Raw genomic sequence first — 14,600 nt, 5'->3', positions numbered from 1 at the left:
CCTTCATACTCCAAGTGCCAATTCAAAGAAAGAGCCATTTGACTAGAAATTTTAATTAAAAGCAGTTCAATACCTAGATTTTCAAGAGCACATCAGAGGATGGAGTTTCATGTACAACAAAACTTTTCTTAAATCCTCTTTCCCCATCTCTTCCACTGACCCTCCAAAATGTCTATCCAATGCTCTGCTCCTCTGTTCCCCAAAAAGCCTGTCCCCTTGTCGCCCCACGTGGATGCCTGTGTCTCCTTCCCTGCCTCCTTAATTCCTCATCCCCTCTTCCGCCACATCCTCCAGCCATCCCCTGCTACCTGCCTCCTTAATCCCCCATCACAGTCCTTGGACAGCGGCTAAGTCTTCAGAACGAGTCAGGACTTGCCGAGGCTCCAGGCAAAAGCGGATGTACACATACTTGGCAACTCCTGGCCCCCAGCTGCCCCACCTCCGCCCTGGCCTCTTTGCTGTCAAAATCCTTCAAGTGCTTTCATTACAAAATGTGATGATTTCTGGTGTCGGCCAGACTGGAAGCAGCAGGTGCCCACACTTTAGACCCCCACTGCCCACAGTGACACTCAAAGACTTGAGTTAATTAAATCTGTTTACTGCTTACTCTGTACCTCCGCACAAACGTTAGTTCATACCCTGTTCAGAGATCGAACCCAGGAAATGTTTAAATATAATCTCCTGCCCAACATGACACACGAATCATTTCCATCATGGAAAAAAAAAAAAACAAAACAGGCAGGAAAACAATAGCACATTGAAACCGGTTATGCAACAGAGCCCGCACGGTCAAAGTCCTGGCACTCAGCTAACACAGGGCGTCCAGGTAAGGGGCCGCCGGCCTGGTGCTGGCTGATGGGTTATGATATGAAGAAGCCTTGTCTTCTCCCTGGGTCTCCCTGTCAGCTGCGGCCCGGAAAGGAGACGCTGCCTCCAGCACCATCCTGCAAAGGCAGAGAACATCCCATTGGTTCCTGATCTCCTGGTGCCAGCACCCCCACCTTACCCCTGGAACTTGGAGCGGGTGGAGGGAGGTGGTCCCTCCTTGCTTCGCCTCCATCTGCGACTGCTCCACTGTGTCCCATCCCCTCCCTCCTTTACTCCAGCCTCTGCCTTTGCCTCTCTCACCTGGGCAGTAACTCATCTTTCTGGATCTCAGACTGGATCCCCATTACCCCACAACAAAAACCCTTCTTTGGCCAATGAGATGTGATGGACATGATGTGTTTCCCCCCTGGAGCCCCTGGGACCCATGCCTGCCCTGTGGGCTCCTCAGGGCCTCTGGCCACAGTGGCTGGCTATGTTCTAGCTTCTTTGTGAGCCTGGGTCCCCATGTGAAGGCGCCGAGGAGAAGAGCAGCACCCACCCACGAGGTCCCCACGGCACCCGTGCACAGCAGTGCTTTGTTCTGGTGAAGCCTCTGGACCTGGGAGCTCTCTGTTCCTGCAGCATAACCTCATTTGCCCTGAGTGATCGGGACATGCAAGCGGCTCTGGGTGTTTCCTTCTTTGGAGAATGTCACGACTTCCTCAAGCTCATGGTTAATGCGCACATTAGAATCCAGAAAATAAAACAGGAAGGCTAAGGGCTAGTATCATATGATAAGAATTTGACTAGCCGTTGTCCCAGGTCCCTGGGAGGGAGGCTGTATTTTTTTTAACTGAAGTATAGGTGGTTTACAGTGTGCTAATTTCCGGTGTATATCAAGGTGATTCAGTTATCATGTACATCTATATTCCTTTTTATAGCCTTTTTCATTATAGGCTATTACAAGGTATCGAATATAGTTCCCAGTGCTATACAGTAGGACCTTGTTGTTTGTATATTTTTTTTAACTGAAGTATAGTCAATTTACAATGTTGTGTCAATTTCTGGTGTACAGAATAATGTTTCAGTCACACATGTGCATACATATATCCGTGTTCATATTCTTTTTCATTATAAGTTACTACAAGATATTGAATATAGTTCCCTGTGTTATACAGGAGGACCTTGTTGTTTATCTATTTCATAGGTAGTAGTTAGTATCTACAAATCCTGAACTCCCAATTTATTCCTCCACCCCTCCCTTCCCCCATAACCATAAGTTTGTTTTCTATGTCTGTGAGTCTGTTTCTGTTTTGTAAACAAGTTCATTTGTGTCATTTTTTTTAGATTCCACATATAAGTGATATAATGTGGTATTTTTCTTTCTCTTTCTGGCTTGCTTCACTTAGTATGTTGCTGCCAACAGACTCTATTCTATTCTAAATCTAAATTTCCCAGGGAATATGAGTGTCCTCATTATTCATGAGCTCCCTGATCACACCTGAGTTTATGCTAATGAGGTGACTCACGTGACCCTCCCAGACAGTGTCAGGATGGGCTGGTCACGCTGAAAGACCGACCACGTGATTGATTAGAGGGCTGGGGACTGGAGCCTCTGATATGAGCCTAACCTCCCGGCCTCCAGGGAGGGGCGGGGCCTGGATATGGAGTCGTCACACGGCCAGCAAGTCAGCCCATCAGGCAGTGAAACCCCAGTCCAGACTCTGGTCCCTGAAGCTGGGTGGGCTTCCTGGTTGGTGAACGTATCGATGAGCCTTGATTCCATGGGGAGAGAACACTTGGGGACCCTGTGGAACCTGCCCTAAGGACCTCTTCATTTGGCTGCTTCTGATTTGTATCTTTTATAATAAAACAGAAAATGTAAGTTACAGCACATTCCTGAGTTCTGTGCCTCATTCTAGTGACTTATCACACCCAAGGGGATCATGGGAACTGCCCAGATCAGCAGCTGGTCCGTCAGAAATGAAAGCAGTCTTGTTGGAGACCATGCCCTTTAGTGTATGGGGTCCACTCGGACTCCAGGTGGGTGGTGCCAGGAGTGAATTGCAGAAAACCAGTTGGTGTCAGGATCCATAGGAAAATTGGTCAAACAGTGCATCAAGCTGGGAGATCCAGCGGGAGTGAAGTCCCCTGATGATGAGGTGTGGATGAGGAGACGATGAGCCTCTGGAGGGGCAAGGGTGTCTCATTGAAACCCAAGCTAAGTCAGCTTCTTAAATCTCTCACAGTCCCATCTCCTTGCAGCCAGAGGGGACCATATTTTTCCCCAGGGACTGGGTTCAGCCTGGCTTCAGTGGCTCTAACAGGGAAAGCCACCGAACGTCTCACCTCCTGGAGGGTGTGGTGTACCTGCAGGGATGGTGAGACCAGCCCTCCCCTCGCCCCAGTCCACTCTGTTCTACCCACTTTCTTATTCTGTGCTCCTCGAGGGCCAGATCACAAGCCACAGTTCCCAGGGACAGCAGGTCCCTCAAGTCTCCTCCTAATTTACCTTCTAGGAAACACTAAAAGCTCATTTGAACATCAGGACAGGCCGGGGAAATATGCATGCCTCCTAGGACAGTCCAGTTCTCCTCTGTAAGCTTCAAAAACTGTCTGCCCAAAAGGTGGCCCAGACTGAAAGTGTATCCCCTCAAAAACAGAGCCAGGTGAGAGCACAGACACCACTCACAACCTCAGTCCAGTGTGTGGTGAGCGGGGCCTCGAGCCTGGCCGAGGTCTAGAAAGAGAGGAGCAGGGTTGATGGAAGCAGCACAGCACGGCCCTTGGCCCCCAGACCTTGACCATCTATTTGTAGAAATAAAGTTTATAAATGGAAAAAGCACTGCAAGGCAGGCCATGATTACATTTCCAAGCGAGCTGGACAGATCGAAAGTCAGTCTGGGGAAGAATTTAAAGAAAGAATTGAGCCTTCAGTAAATGTCACAAGCGATGCAGGTCTTGAATGAGCTCCTGCCAAAGAAAAAGATCTTTTTTTAATTAGTTATTTTCATTGTATATTCTTCACCTACTGAAATTGCATCAAAGCCCACATCCCTGTGTTGTCACAAAACATGTGGACGCCATGGTCAGGACGGCTGGGACCACCATGCTGACCCAGAAGACAGGCTGAGTTCTGGAGGGCGACTTTCCTAAAAAGAAGGCGGACCAGCCAGTCCCCCTGCCATTCAACTCCCCTCCTCTTTGCTCCCTGAGAATCTGCCTTTTGCCTCTTGTGTTAGAGCCTAGAAGGGTACACAAGTTACCCCCAAAACCAGCCCATCGGAGGTCAGGAGCAGAACAGTACTAAGAGGATGCCACCAGCTCCAAAGTGAGTGGGCGGAAGTAAACTGAGGAGACATCCCAGAAATCAGTGCGACCAGGAACAGTGTAGAATTCTCTGGGTGTGGTGAGAATGGAAGTACAACCTGAAAACCTCCTGCCTTCATTTTGTAGGGGAGGGAAATTTTTCCTCCCCTCTTCCAGGTTCTTTCAGCTGGGCTGGTAATTAAATTGACATAAGACAGATTAACGAGAGAAAAACAAATTTAATTCTGCATATGCAGGAGCCCCACAAAGACCATGAGAGGCTCCCTAACAGGCAGGCAATTGAAGCTTCCAGGCCATGCTGAGCTGAGAAGAAGGAGCTAGGGGTCGGGGGCTCCAAAGGGAAGGAAGACAATTCACAGGAATGTGGGAACAACAGATGTTCTCCAGACCAAGCAGAGGCTGGGGGACACAGAGAGGACTTTGAACAAACAGGCCTTGCCAGGTTCTTACCATGAAGGGGCAAAACCCACAAAGGGACCAGCAAGACCGCCCAGGCAGGGCCATCACCTTCCTGCTTTTGCACTTCTGTAAAACTGCTTGCTTCTAGGAAAATGAAACTTACCCCTAAAATTCCATTGATCACTCTCTGTTCCCTCCATCACTAGATCAGGGTTCTCTGCTAAAGGCATCAGCAGGGCTCTGTTCCCATCTCTTCCTTTATTACCTGCACTGGAATGCTCCATTTTCCATCTATCTCCCCAGCTAGAATGGGTGTACCTTGGGGACAGTGTCTGTGACTGCCTCATCTTTATAACCAGCGAACAATGTCTGACGGTTGACAAGTGCTCGGAAAACATTGGTTGCTGCTGTTGCATGTGGACTGCAAATCAGGGGATTGAGTCAGAAACCTGGTAAGTAGGCTGATCTGCACTTAGGGAGCCAGTGGCCCTGAGACCACAAGCAAGGCTGGAGTGTCCACTAGCAGATGAGGCTTCAGGCTGCCACGGACACTTAGTACAGAGCCACCTGCTTACTCAGAGCAGCTCAGAAGCTCAGAGGGGCTGAGTCTACAGCTGGATGGTCAGTGTGGTCCCAGGAACATCAGAGCCTGTGGTCATATGGTCAGTGTGGTCCCAGAAGCATCAGAGCATGTGGTCAGATGGTCAATGTAGTCCAGAAGCATCAGAGCATGTGGTCAGATGGTCACTGTGGTCCCAGGAACATCAAAGCTTGTGGTCAGATGGTCACTGTGGTCCCAGGAACATCAAAGCATGTGGTTGGATGGGGCTACAGAATGTCACAAGCTAACAATTTCATGAGAACACTCTGTTAGGTCTCCACTATCTGATTAGTACAAAGACCCACTCTTATGATTGGAGGAAGACACGGTCGTGGCTGCTGCAGAACCTCTGCCTGCCGGCTCCTGCTCCTGACTCATCACTGTTCTCTCTCCCACAGGAACAAGTTGGCCAGGAAGCTGCACTGCAGCCATGGTTTTAAAGATCCCGGAAGACTCCCATGGAGCCAGAAGTGGCAATTTACCAGATTAGAATAACCCTAACCAGCTGCAATGTGAAGTCTGTGGAGAAGGTATGTGCTGACCTGATCAGAGGCACAGATGAAAAGAATCTCAAAGTGATAGGACCGTTCGGATGCCCACCAAGACTCTGAGACTAACTACAAGGAAAGTTCCTTGTGGTGAAGGTTCTAAGACTTGGGGTCATTTTCATGAGGCTCCACAAGTGACTCACTGACTTGCACAGCCCTCGTGAGACTGTTAAACAGATTACTTCCACCAGTATGGAGCCAGGAGTCAAGGCTGAAGTCACCACTGCAGATGCTTCCATCGGCCTTTTTAATAAATTGATCATCAGTTGTTTAAAAAAAAATCTGGATAGCAAAGTTTACACCAACCATGCTGAAGCCATAAAATCCAAAATTTAAGACTGTCAGTGCAACCATGGCTCTGTCCGTCCTCCACTTCAGAGTGAAGGAGAGATGCTGTGTTCTCTGTGTCTGGACTCACAGCAGGGTATGCACTGCACCCACGCATAGCCACCCTCCAAATGTGCACACAGCCCCCTCCCAGTCATGCTGGGCACAGGCCCTGGGCACTACACAGGCACACGCCCTTACCATCCATCACTGCACCTTGCCAGAGCCTAAATAACACTAAAATTAGATACAAAATGGGATGGGAAGGGAACAGTGAGGAGGGAGAGTCTAAGCAACATCTTTGTGGCTCAGGACAAGGATTTTCCTGTGGGCCTGTGAGCAGGGATGGAAGCATACCATTACAACGTTTTTATACTACACATGGAGAGGTTTACTATCACATAACTATAGACTATGGTAAGTTAAAGATAGATACTATAAGTGCTAAGGCAACAACTAAAACAACTAAAAGAGTAATAAATAATAAACCAACAAAGGAGTTAAAATGGAATAAAAAATACTCAAATAATCTAAAAGAAGTATTCAATTAAAAAAAAAGAATAGGTGGGACAAACGGAAAATACATAGGAAAATAACAGACTTAAACTATATAAAAATTATATTAAATGTGAATTCTACCATTTAAGGAAGAAATAATACCAAATTTAAACAAATTCTTCCAGAAAACTGAAGAGCAGAGACTACTTCCCAGTGCATTCTATAAGACTAGCATTACTCTGAAAACAAAGCCACGTAAAGACATTATAAGAAAGGAAATCTACAGATCATTATCTTTCACAAGCATAGACTTAAAATTCTTAACAAAACTTTAGCAAGTAAAATCCAACAACATATAAAATGGCCAGTGTCAAAAACGATAAGATGATCTCAGTTGGCATGGAAAAAGCATTTGACAAAAACCCAACATCCATTCTTGACAGCAGCCCTCAGCAAACTGGGCACGAAAGAGTATTTCCAGCCTGGCAAAGGTTGTCTATGAAAAAATCTACAACTAATATCACACTTAATGGTGAAAGACTGAATGTTTTGTATAATTGGAATGAGATGCAGGTAGAAGACAAGCTCCTGGCTTGGGGTGCCTTCGGTGACAAACAGCCGTAAGAAATGCAGAGGAAGCTGGCTGCTCTGTACTGCACTGGAAGCCTTTTGAAAAACAAAAATAATAAACTTAGGGCAGCCAACTGCCAATTCAATTTGGGTGGCTGAGCCTGAGAATTTTGAGCCCCTAGGTCCTGAACCCAGTGGACCACCCAATCTTCCTTTCTAGAAAAGAGTATCGCTTTGCCTGGAAATTAAGCATGAAAAGACCTTCCTGAAGCAGGTGATTTGCATGGTGGTGATGCTTGTTCTCAAGCTTTGCCCATACCTCCCCTCACTGATTCCAGGACAAAAGCCACCTGAAGAGGAAAAAGTAGCCCCTGCCCCAGAACGTAGTTTGCATGTTAAGGGAACTGCAGTCCTGGCTAATCAATACAGCCAAGAAGGAAAACATGCGGAAATAATTTTGAAGATGTTGGCACAGGAGTGGGGAGACTCACGCTGGGTAGGGCAGAGCGTACTTGACATGGGAGCCCTCACGTGGAACTTCAGGTCCAACGTTCTAACAACGACGCCTAGGAGCCAGACCTAGGAGTCTGCTGAGATGCCTCCTTGAAGATTTGACAGAAAGAAAACCTATATTTAATGAGGTAGAGAGACCAACTTCTTTGTCATAGTAGCGAGAAGAGGGTCAGTCGGCTCAGGGAGGTAAGGAGGTGAGAGGGGATGCCATCCCTCCATCCCTGTCTATATACCCTGAGACCCTCCACTAAGATAACAAGGGATACACTGTGCATGGCTATCCTGACATCTCTGAAAAGCCTAGAGAGGGCTGCACTTTTTAGGGCAGGGTTGACAGTGAGAGATGATGTCATAGAATTGGCCTCCTTCATGTCAGTGAGGATAATGTAATGAGAGAATCACAGAGGCCAGGGGGCACTCAAATTTCCAAAAAAATATATACTGGATGTGATGACCCAAGACAAGACTAGCAGTCAAGGCGCTGCTGGCGCTTGACCTGTAGGGCTGTGTGGTGATGGCTCCTCCACCACGGTGTCGTCAGACACAAAATAGACAGAGAGCCAGGTAGGGTGCCACTCAACTTGTACAAAAAGGATTGAGAGCTGGCCCTTCACTCAGTGATCAGATTTAAATCATTCACGGATCTAGTGCCTACTGACCAAAGGCGAGCCTGGATGCCCTGGAGGGAAGACTCTGCAGCGCCCTGCAACCATCTGTAGTAAATTTCCCCCATCCTTTCCCAGAGTGACCAGAGGTCACCTGCCAAAGTCACCAAACCCTGGGGAAGGGGTCTAGGCAGACTCTTCCTGAACTATTAGATATGGGTCTGGGCTGACACCAATCTCTGGGTAGCTGAAAAGCCATCACAATCATCCAGTTAGCGTTGAGAAATATATGAAGACCAGGTGACAAATAGACTATTTCCCCAATTCACCTCTGCCTGCAGAGAACACTGCCCAGAGTAAAGGACAACTTACTGCAACTTGCCCTTCCCATCACTAAGAAACACAGCGCGTGACAGGGCTCTTTGGGTTTTAGAGGCAGTCTACGTGGCACTGAGAATACTCCCCTGAGCCATTTGTCAGGTGACATAGAAGGCTACCAGTCTGAAGTGAGTCACTGAGTAAGAGGGTCCAGGCTGCTTGGGTCATATAACCCACCAGACCCCTGAAGATGTCCTGGAGCTGGAAGTATCTTTGGTGGGCAAAACCACCATGTGGGGCCTCAGGAAGTTCCCAGCAGGAAGGTCACAGCACAGATCTCTCAGCCTGAGAGTTCTGGGACAAGGCCTTTGCCTGTCTTTGGCTGAAGACGATGCCCTGCAGTAACCCCAGTGAGCAGTCCAGACCACGTCCCGGAACTTCTTGGGGGCCACCAAAGGTTAGGGACTGGAAGAGCCTTTAGAATTGAACCTGGTATCTCCATCAGATCCTGCCCCCAATCCTGCTCGGCTTCCCTGAGCTGAGTGCTGACTTCAAGCGGACATGAACTTGAATCCTGGCTCTGCCTCTTAGCGGTGGTTACTTAACCTCCCTGGGCCTCTCTCTGTTTCCTCACCCGGGAGGTAAAAATGAGGTCAATCATCTCCCAGAGCCCCAAAGACTCCTGCCACTTCTTTGTCCCCAGGGCTGACTTCCAAGGGGCCGTGTTTGTGATCCATCATGATTTTGTTAACCTGCCAGTTTTGATTTAAGCTTCATTGGGATTTTAAACTCGCAGGGGCAGAGCTCCTGGCTGTTCAGCTGCCTTTGTATTCCACTGAGGGCAGGACCTCAAGCCCGCTTGTTGGAGGAACAGGCCGACTCTGTGGTCCCTGCACCAGCCCCCTTGTCACCAGGCATTATCTCAGCGGCCACAGACCCATCAGGGAAATCTGCCCTTCAGCCCGTGCCAGGCCGTCCCGCCCCAGACTTTCAAATCAGGCCATTACCAGCCTGGGAGCTCAGTTGTTCGTCACTGGGCTTCAGAGTCCCAGCCCTTATCTAATCAACACACAAGCCCAGTGACTCAGCCTGGATTTACATAACCCCTTCCCTCTCCCAGCCCTCCATCCTCCAGCTGCTTCCCTGGGCACAAAGCTCTGGTTTCACTTAATCCACTGTGGCCCTGGTAACAATCCACTCACCCGTCCGTGTCAGCAGGACTGCGAGGTGCAGAAAAGACAGCACTGAGGTCTTCCTGCTGGAGCTGGGCCGGTGGAACGAGCTTCCTCCCCGGGGCCACTGGAGACAGCTCGTCCACGCAAAGTCACCCCCTTGGTGTCCGGAACTCACATGCTTGGGTTCCTTATCAAGCTCTGTCTCCCTGAGGACTGAATGCACGATGGGTGAGCAGGTCACCTGCTCCCACGGGCTCTTCCCCCACATGTGCACCTCACCGTGGGCAGGCAGCAAGCAGCTGGGGCTGGCTGTGCATCAGCTTTCAACTCCACACCCAGCTCTTCGCACGCAGCGTCTTCTCTAACCTTGACCCCAGCCCTGCCAAGTGTTGTTACTCCTATTTTACAGATGGGGAAACTGAGGCTGGGTAACTTGGCCTTGTGAGACAGGAGGGAAGGGGGCCGGGCACAACCCTTAAAAGAATAATAGAGCAATTAGCAGCAAGAGGACAGAAGATTCAACTCCCAGTAGAACTTGAGCTTCACTATCTGCTCACTGTAACACATTAGCTGCTAAAGGACACCCCCACAGGTGCCAGGGCAGTTTCAAGGCTGCCCATTAAACGTCAAATGTGGGAGGTGGCCCAGTTCCCGGGAATCCAGCCCCTTCCCCAAAGTAGTTGGAATAATCTTCCCACTTTTTAGCATATGAAGACCCCACACCTCGGGGTCTCATTTTTCGCAGTCGACCCCATGCTCTGAGGCTGCCGCTCTCCCTTCCGAGTAAGGTAGCCCTCATTCTCTCGGCCCTTTTCTTGCCTGTTGAGACGACCTGTCTATGGAGTAAGTATCTCTCTGAATAAATCTACTCTTACTCTACTATGGCTCGCTCTTGAATTCTTTCCTGCGTGAAGCCAAGGACCCTCACTTGGGGATGCGCCCCACCACGTCTCTTCCGAGACCTGGGAAATGGCCATCCTCTCATGCCGCATTTTTCCTGTATCACTTGGACAGACAGGCGGTGAGTGGCAAATCCACTCTGACTGTAAAACTCGTGCTGGATGGCTTGGCTGGGCAGCGCTGCCCCAGCTCAGCTCCATACAGCTCTCTGGGTTCCACCCCCTGGAGATCCTGATTCAAGAGATTTGCGGTGGGCCTTGGAAATCTGCCTTTTCAAGCCACTACACATAATTCTGCTGCATCACTAAGGCTGGCAATGCCTGATTTGACGAGCCCCAAGTTTCCTCCCATCTTTATAAGTTCTGATTTTGAGAGATTTTAATCAGAAAGGGCACGTTGGAGGCCCCACCCCCCTTCTCCCTGGTGACCATACCCATGTGCTCTCCTGTGCCCTCTCAGCAGTCCTCCGTGTCAAGTCAGGAGACAGGCTTCACAGAAGGACGACAGACATCTCTGGCTCTGGACACCAGTGCCAGCTTCCTTCTGAAGCTCTAGGCCTGCACATGCCCCTGAGGGGAGGGGACCTAGGCTGTTACCTCCACAGCCCCCAAAGATGAGGACTGAGGTCAAAGGGCTGGTGGTGGTGCCGGGACTGGGGCAGGACATAATTTACAAATTTACAACATGAGTTTGTCACTTACCAACATATCTTCTGAGCCTAAAAAGCAGGACGGAGACATTTCTGCTCAGGATAACACCCCTCTAGTCTTACCCCATTAGACTGGGCTAATCTCGGGCACAATCTACAGAGAGGGCTGAAGATGAAAACCATGAAAATGGGAACTTTGGGAGATGCCCTTAATCTGGGGTCCCATCCTGTAGTACACCGCAACAAACTGCCTGCAATCAGCACTTGTCAAGTTCAGAGGTGACAGATCTCCCTGCTGGGGGGTGGAGGAGGCTATGGGGGACTCAGCTCGGGGAGAACCTGTAAGAGCAGCTGGGAGATCCTCGGAGCTCCCTCCTCCAAAGCTCCCTGTGGGCACAAGCGAGTGGGGGGGCTCTACACACAGCAACGGCCTCTGATCTGGCCAGTCCGCCGGGCCACGGTCAGCCAGACCACACCGCTGGGATGAAGACAGGAAATCTCAGTGGAGTCCACCTGCGCCGGGCATGCTGACCAGAAGAGGCTCGTGGTGCCCAGGGATGAAGCTGGTCTCCAAGGAGGAACAGCGCCGCTGGGCAATGATTGGCTTCAAAATCACGAGCACAGGAACTAAAGCCGGAGCATCGGTGCGGGTAAGAGGGTCCTCTTTGCGGACTCGCTCTCCTCCATGAGGCATGAGCCGTAAGGATGCTGAGAAGGCGGGCGATCTCGCAGGCATGCGCACACGCGTCCTCCCACTCTGCTCGCCCCCCACCCCATCTGCTCACGTTCTCACTCGCTCCCTGCTTGCTCCTTCTTTCTGTCTCTTTTGTCTGTAAGTGGGGGACCACAGAAGAAGTGGGTCTTTCCCTTGTCCCTCCCCGGATAACCCAGAAGAAGTCTAGTGGGACAGGAAGGAGGCTGTGTAGACTGGCCGTCTGTGCAGTAGAATGCCCTCCTGCTCCCTGTGACGTAGCAAGTCCCAGAGGATGGCACAGAGGAGGCCAGGGCCGAGGTCTTGACTCGCCACGGAGCGAACTTTCGCTTGGAACTGCTCTTGGCGTTCATCTCCCGCAGGAAGCTCACAGACTCAAAGGCTGAAGGCAGTCCTGGGCCCTGTGCTCCCGGGCATCGGTTGCTTTAATTTCTGAACACACATGAAAGAATGTCTTTTAACTCATGACTTTGCACAGTCACAATATAAGGTGAATAGAATTGAATTCATTCTATGGTACAAAATATCAGCAGGTTATTCAACAGTTCAGTTAAATACAGACATCTAGATACACATGACCTTGAAGTCCTGCACTCACAGAGCTACACCGTGAGCCTGTTCCTACCTTCCACCCCTGGTCCTCAGCCCTGGCCCCGCCCTGGTTGGTCCAGCTGCTTCACTTTTGTCGCCTGGCTGTGTCCTCCGCCTGCGTGTCCTGAGCTAGTCCACACTAGCCTCTGTCAGGCTTGTCTCCTCCCCCCGAGTCAGCAGGGCCAGGCTGACTGCAAAGATCACTCAGTTCTTTGTTGTCCTCACTCAGAGTTCAGCTGTAAAAGTACAGAACCTTCCTACATGAGCACGCTGCGTCCTCAAAGCCGATCACTGTCTAGCTGCTGGTGGCTCTGCCTGCCTTTGCAAAGGAGTTTAGCACACGTTCTGTGAACCCCCATGGCATGCCCGCCACTGGAGGAAAGCCCGTGGCTGACCCGGGTGGTGGTCAGAAGTGGTGTACAGAGCTTGCGGGCACCCAGAAGGGCAAAGTGCCTCTCCTACCAGCGTCTCCTGTGTGCCCACCGAAGCCTTCCTCTCTGTGATGGTTTCCTGTCTTCTCGCTCAGTATCAAGACTCTCCACTCACTGTCCCCAGGTGTAAAATCCAGAACTAAAAAGCAACCACTCAGGATAAAATGATGCCTCACTGAGGTTGTGGATTTACTGTTTTCATGTTGAATATAGAGTCACCAAGACGTAGGGAAGGGTAAGACTGTTACTGAAACAGTTTCATTTGCGTTACAAGCAACAAGCCAAACACTGAGATGCCAAGGTTTGCAGCAGAGAAAGGGTTTATTCACGAGGCAGCCTAGTGAGGAGACGGGAGAAAAAATCTCAGATCCCCCTTCCCAGCGACTAGAGGCTTGAGATATTTATGGGATAAAGAACCTGAGTGGCTTTGGCCATGGGGGAAGGTGATCGGAGGTGGGGAAAAGGTGAGGTGATCAGTGTTCTGCGCAGGTGTATCTGAGTTACATGCTTCCTCATGGGATGCATGTTCAAAAATGGAGACGCTTAGCATGATATGAGGGTGGAGTTTTCGGGCCCCTGACATGAGCAGGTTGCTCACCAGAGACCTGTGCAGGCCCAGTTTTAGAGTCTGTGGTCCCAGCCAGTCTTAGCCGGCTTGAATTGGACAGGAGCTGATTCCAAGGTCCTGAAAAACAATTTAAGCATCTGTTACTATAGTAACTCTACATCCAAGGTATTAACTATAGGGGCAGTTAAGGTGTCAAAAAGAATAATTAAGGCGAGTTGGTCGTGAAGCAAGGTTACAAGCCAGGAGTTTTTAACAAGTTGTTCCCTTACCTGCTGTTCCGTAAGACAAACTCAAGAATTTTCATTAGTCACCAGTTTCTGTTAACCCTGTGGGGCACAGTGCTTGAGGAATAATCCTGGAGAACCATAAATACTTGTTAACTGGGTTTTAAACCTTTGTTTTGTTTTAGCCCTTATGGGTTTTTTTTTTTTTTTCCATCTTTCTAAATCTTTTTCTCTGGATCAGCTGAGACCCTGGAATTCACTCTTCTTCATTTACTAAATGCCTGATAGGATCTGGTTTTCTTAGGATTGATTTATTCTTGTGAGTTAAGAATAGACTCGATCTGTAATCATTTGAATTACATTCGTCAGAGCAGTGGGTTTAGTCTCACGAGAGAAGGGGCCAATCTCGTCAGAGGTTCAGATCCCTGTTGTAAGAGAGTTTTAAAAAGTCCAGTTTAGAGAAGATTTCAGTCAATTGGGAGAATCTGCTTGGTAGTAATTCCACCACGTGCAGCCTCCTGTGCCAAGGCCCCCAGCCCTGAGTACGTAGGTTTGACTGCTTCCCGCAGCAGCCTCTGGTTACCCCAGCAAGACATGACACCCCAATGCCAGGAGAAAGTTCCTTTGCAGGGATTGCCTCTTGCTCTTGGTTCATCGATGATATTGGCCTCTAGTTTCTTTTTTGGTCATGTCTTTGTCTGGCTTTGGTATCAGGGTGATGGTGGCTTCAAAGAATGAGTTTGGGAGTATTCCCTCTTCTTCAATCTTTTGGAAGTTTGAGAAGGATCGGTATGAGCTCTTCTGCTCTTCTTTGTATGTTTGATAGAATCCCCC

At 49.5% G+C, this 14,600-nt stretch overlaps 1 long non-coding RNA gene and 1 pseudogene across 1 annotated transcript; one reads left to right on the top strand and one right to left on the bottom strand.

Moving 5' to 3' along the window:
* Positions 1-582: 582 nt before the first annotated feature.
* Positions 583-10,211, bottom strand: LOC141579242 (uncharacterized). Its single transcript, XR_012510394.1, has 2 exons — positions 9,719-10,211; positions 583-944 (listed from the first exon to the last, which is right to left on the bottom strand). It is a non-coding gene; the product is annotated as an uncharacterized LOC141579242 (long non-coding RNA).
* Positions 3,991-7,562, top strand: LOC141579241 (small ribosomal subunit protein uS10-like; annotated as a pseudogene).
* Positions 10,212-14,600: the final 4,389 nt, after the last annotated feature.

Source organism: Camelus bactrianus, chromosome 11 (genome assembly GCF_048773025.1).
Source record: "Camelus bactrianus isolate YW-2024 breed Bactrian camel chromosome 11, ASM4877302v1, whole genome shotgun sequence".
Taxonomy (NCBI): domain Eukaryota; kingdom Metazoa; phylum Chordata; class Mammalia; order Artiodactyla; family Camelidae; genus Camelus; species Camelus bactrianus.
This window is presented reverse-complemented; position numbering and strand designations above follow the sequence as displayed.